Source organism: Coregonus clupeaformis, unplaced genomic scaffold (genome assembly GCF_020615455.1).
Source record: "Coregonus clupeaformis isolate EN_2021a unplaced genomic scaffold, ASM2061545v1 scaf0007, whole genome shotgun sequence".
Lineage (NCBI taxonomy): Eukaryota > Metazoa > Chordata > Actinopteri > Salmoniformes > Salmonidae > Coregonus > Coregonus clupeaformis.
Window position 1 is genome coordinate 256440 of NW_025533462.1, and position 6000 is coordinate 262439.

Here is a 6000-nt window from a genome sequence, read left to right on the forward strand (position 1 = left end):
GTAGGGTTGTTTATCAGTTGGTACCACTTTAGTTCAAAAAAGGCTTTGACATGGTACGTAACATTTTTCTTTGCAGTTGCAACTTCACAAGCCCATAAAAGTACACGTTTACATAGACAATCTCTGCACATAAAAAAAAAAAATACATAGCCACTGGTGATGCCATAGAGTTTTTCAACCCATATCGCCTTGAATAGCAGCATTTGGCGTGTATTTATCCACACCAAGGTTAATCTGCAGGCACGGTTAAAAACAGCATTAACACCAGTATCATTTCTGTGCCCCCATACTGCTGCAGCGAAAGTAATGATAGGTAGCACCAATTAATCAAACAGTTTTGTGAAACATTTAAAAGGTTGGCTATCCCATGGCTTTACATCAAGGCCACGATTCACATGGTTCGCTATGTACTTAACAGACACACTGTAATCCCAAAATGCATTAATAATCAACCCCAGATACTGTACTTGTACTCCAGTGGAGGCTATTGAGGGGAGGACGGCTCACAGTAATGGCTGTAACGGAGCATGTTACGGATACCATTCCACTTATTCCACTCCAGCCATTACGACAGGCACAGGCACATCCTCCCCAGTTAAGGTGCCACCAACCTCCTGCGTTGTACTTACTGACAACATCTAAAATGTCAGGACCACAGGAGAACATAAAAGGTGTTCTATGCACTACTGAGTTTCTACTGGGTATTACCTTAGTTTAATCTACATTGATATTCAGTTTCCATTGTTCATACCAGTTAAAAACAATATTTAACATTTCTTGAAGCTCATCTTCAGTTTCAGAGATTAATCCAAGCTAGCAAATTTGGTTCCTTGGAAGTTGTGTGAACGTACATTTTAGGTTTCCCATTGTTTCTGGGAATGAAGCCATAACCAATTTGTAAGTCGTTCTGGATAAGAGCGTCTGCTAAATGACTTAAATGTTAAATGTTAAATAACTTTCCTGACCGGCAAAACTGAACGTTTTTTAAAACGTTCTGAGAACAGAAGCGAAAATTTCACCTGTTCTGGGAATGTACATTTTTAGGTTGCAGGGAGGTTCTGAGAACGTTTTACTATGGTTCCCTGAAAGTTTTCCTGGGAGGTTTTATTAACGTCTAAGAACTTAAATTATACGTTTTTTAATAACTTCCTTAAAACTTTCACTGAATGTTTCAATATGACTTTTAATAACACTGCTAGCTTAGTTTGGGTTAACTGTTCTGAACTCCAAGCACAGATATGACACATGGAAATTATTTTGCTTAGGCAGTAATCATGCAAACACATTTATACATATTCATATACTGGCTGTATTTCTGTATTTTGAAAGTTATATATCTAGAAAACTTGAGTGCTGACATGCAAAACATTTTGGGACTATATCAACAATGGACTGATGAAACAAATACCTTAATATAGTTTTTGGGTGGAGTTGTCCTTTAACAAGATAGAGGATTGAGTTTTGTTGAAGCTGAGAATGGAATGTATATGTTTTTCAATAACATTCTTAGAATGTTCTTTGAACATTACTAATCCTTCTTGTGTTTTTTATGAAAAGTTTTGTTAATGTTCTGAGAACATGACTTTATATAGAACCATGAGGAACCCTGTAGGAAATGTTATGCTGAAGTATTGAAATTCCCTCTGGAGAACGTGGTTTCTTAAAGTCCTCTGAACTATTTGAGGAAATTCACAAAGTCAAACCAGTTGGAGAACGTTCCTAGAACATGACCAAAAATGTAATTAAATGTAACCATGTTTGAACTTTTAGGAAACATTCCGTTAAAGTAATGAAATACCAAGAAAGTAGCTTTATTTTGTCAAGTTCTTTAAATGTGCTGACAATGTTCCAAAGCCAAGCAACTATCTGTCACGATTTAACTGGATATGAACCCAAATGCAGACAACTACACCGAGCCAGAGAAGGTTTAACAGGTTTATTACAAAGTAAAATTGTCCAGGTTTCCAAAAATAGGGGAAAGAGCAAGTCCAGGTCTACAGGGAGGATAACAGATCCAGGTTCTGAGCAGGAGTGGTACCGTAACGTCCTAGTGTCCGGGGTGAGTCCAAAAGGGAAGTCCAGTAGTGGTAAGCGGGATGGTGGTGGCAGGAGTGAAGCGGAGGCAGGAGTCAGGTTCCAATAATCTGTGGCACAGGAGAAATGTAAATAGAACAGGCCAAAAACACAAAGCGCGAAAACAAGCAGGTTGAGTCAGCAGCGAGACTAACATGGTCATCTTGACTATGATCTGACGATGAGTGGCAAGTTTGACCGGGTCTTTAAGGCTGAGGTGATTATGGTGAATGAGCTGCAGCTGGAACCCTGACTCCCGCACACAAGACTTCACTCCTGCAATCAAGAACAGACAGAGGGGAGGGGGAGAGCAGAGAGAGAGCTACCTAGCAGCAGTAGGCCTAACACTATCCTGCACCAGTCCCCAAACATTGTGTGTGCAAAATAACCATAGGACAACCACACTCTCACCAAGCTCTAAGAAACAAATGGTTCTCAGAACGTTATGTGGTAGCTGGGATACGTCATCTGCATATAAAATAACAGACACTTGTTCATTGTTCAGACAGACACCTTTTCCTAGAGCTTTTATGGCCAGAGTGAGATCATTAACCTTTTACGGGAGTGGGCTAAATCAGGGTTACACAGAGTGATTCTAGGTAGTCTTAAACAAATCTACTTTGAAACCAAAGTATACACCTCACACACATGGTTATGGGCTCACATACATGGTTAAAAAAAGAAGATACCTGTACCATGTCAGATAGAGTTGAAATGTATAACATTACACTTTATATACATCACAGAAGACTGAAATATAACAAAACCGTTTGACATAGAAACACCGGATTTTCGGCAGGTTTTTTTAAATAATGTTTATTATTGATGAAATAATGAAAAATATGAATAACATTCCACCCATGAGGCCACTAGGTCATTTGACTGCAGGAAAGGGTTTTAAGCACAAAATACGTGATACAATACAACCCTGTTTCACACCAATGTCAACGGGGAACCAGTCAGTTAGGCAGCCATTGACTCGAACACAACATTTCACATTATCATACTGTACATGGAGACAAGGCATTTCAGGATGTTACCATTTAGACCAAATGACTCCATCTTGTCCCATAACATACACTACATGACCAAAAGTATGTGGACACCTGCTCGTCGAACATCTCATTCTAAAATCATGGCCATTAATATGGAGTTGGTCCCCTTTGCTGCTATAACAGCCTTCACTCTTCTGGGAAGGCTTTCCACTAGATGTTGGAACATTGCTGCGGGGATTTTAAAGGGGGGTCCACATACTTTTGTATATATACTGTATTTCTCTCAATGTGGTCAAAGGCTTTAGAGAAATCTATGAAAGAACAGAAAGCGGACTTTTTAGTTTTTTTCCGTGAATCTATGATTGTGGTTAAGGTGGTGATGTGGTCCAGGCAGTTTCGTTTAGTTCTGAACCCATTTTGCTCAACTGCTATGATATTGTTGGTTTCAGCCCAGTGGGAAATGCGGTTATACAGAACACAACAAAATAGTTTATACACAGCAGAGGGTTATACCATGATAGTTCATTGGGACCCTTTTGTCTCCTGACTTGGGTGTAGGGTTGATGTTGCCATATTTCCACATTTCCGGGATGACATTGTGCTCAAAACAATAACCAAAGAGCTTGTACAGTACATTTCGGGCCTTATCATAAAAAATTAATCCACAGGTAACCCATCATAGTCATTTGCGTAACTATTCTTAGCTGTTTGCAGGACGGCCACAATCTCAGATTCACTAATTGGCTGGTTTAAAGGAGAGTCAGTGTGCCTTGAGCCACTAAACTGTCCAGGGCCTTTGTTCTACTGTCTCTCTCTCTCTCTCTCTCTCTCTCTCTCTCTCTCTCTCTCTCGCTTTCTCTCTCTCTCTCTCTCTCTCTGTCTCTGTCTCTGTCTCTGTCTCTGTCTCTGTCTCTCTCTCTGTCTCTCTCGCTCTCTCTCTACCGCACCTGCTGTCTCGACCTTTGAATGTTCGGCTATGAAAAGTCACCTGACATTTACTCCTGAGGTACTGACCTGTTGCACACTCTACAACCACTGTGATTATTATTTGACCCTGCTGGTCATCTATGAACGTTTGAACATCTTGAAGAACGATCTGGGCTTAATGGCCATGTACTCTTATAATCTCCACCGGCACGGCCAGAAGAGGACTGGCCACCCCTCAGAGCCTGGTTCCTCTCTAGGTTTCTTCCTAGGTTCCTGCCTTTCTTGCGAGTTTTTCCACCGTGCTTCTACATCTACATTTTAGGCTGGGTTTCTGTGTATGTAAAAAAGGCTTTTTTAAATACATATGATTGATTGATTGATTGATGGGCTGTTTGGAACATGCTGACTTAGTAAATTATCCATGCATCTAGTACGGTGTGCTTATCAGTGTGGGTGGTTCCATTGGGCCCTAGGACTTCCTGGGGGATTAACCGGCGGCATTCAGTAGCCACACCAAGTTGGTTAACATGTTGCCAGAAAGCCTTTGGGTCGGCTGTCTCTAGTTCTTGAATGTTCTCTTGTTGATACCGACAGTGGCACCCTTTAGGAGACTGGACTGAGCGGTAAAACTGCTGCCGGGCTTCCCTCATTGAGGCCTTAGCTCGCACCTTCAGTGGGCCAGGTGGGCAGGCTATCTATTCATCCTCTGCAGAGCACAGGCTGTTCCACAGTAAGGTGAGCTCATCTGACCGCCAGGCTTAAAAAAACAAAACAAAAAACGTATCTCTCTCTTATTAGACCTGCCAGGTTTAATCCCAATGTCCCTGTGGGGGATCTGGTCCCACATCTCCTGCTTCACTGTATAGAGTATAGTATAGTCCACAGTGTGCTGATTAACAATACAGTCATTCAATGCTTCTTCACATAAGTTACTTGTCATAAAATGTTCAGGAATACTGGACAGGTTGAATTTGGTGATGGGGTGGAGTGAGTGCTGGAACTGGAAGAGCCATGGAGCATGTGAGACACGAATGGTACAGGGATTATTCTTGATGGATCAATGGCAGACACACAGCCTTCCTGGATGAAGAAGTCCCTGCTCCTAATCACAGCAAAGTCACTGAACCGGTCTAAATTCTTATGAGGGACAAGTATATAATCCATAACACATAGCCCCTTTGATGGTGCAGTCATAGTTGCTGTAATTCCTTCCATTTTTAAAATGCAACAGTTTGCGCTAATCAGGAACTAGATGAGTAGCTCGCCGAGTGAGTTATCCAACACGTTACAGTGGGGGAAAAAAGTATTTAGTCAGCCACCAATTGTGCAAGTTCTCCCACTTAAAAAGATGAGAGAGGCCTGTAATTTTCATCATAGGTACACGTCAACTATGACAGACAAAATGAGAAAAAAATCTAGAAAATCACACTGTAGGATTTTTTATGAATTTATTTGCAAGTTATGGTGGAAAATAAGTATTTGGTCAATAACAAAAGTTTCTCAATACTTTGTTATATACCCTTTGTTGGCAATGACACAGGTCAAACGCTTTCTGTAAGTCTTCACAAGGTTTTCACACACTGTTGCTGGTATTTTGGCCCATTCCTCCATGCAGATCTCCTCTAGAGCAGTGATGTTTTGGGGCTGTCGCTGGGCAACACGGACTTTCAACTCCCTCCAAAGATTTTCTATGGGGTTGAGATCTGGAGACTGGCTAGGCCACTCCAGGACCTTGAAATGCTTCTTACGAAGCCACTCCTTCGTTGCCCGGGCGGTGTGTTTGGGATCATTATCATGCTGAAAGACCCAGCCACGTTTCATCTTCAATGCCCTTGCTGATGGAAGGAGGTTTTCACTCAAAATCTCACGATACATGGGCCCATTCATTCTTTCCTTTACACGGATCAGTCGTCCTGGTCCCTTTGCAGAAAAACAGCCCCAAAGCATGATGTTTCCACCCCCATGCTTCACAGTAGGTATGGTGTTCTTTGGATGCAACTCAGCA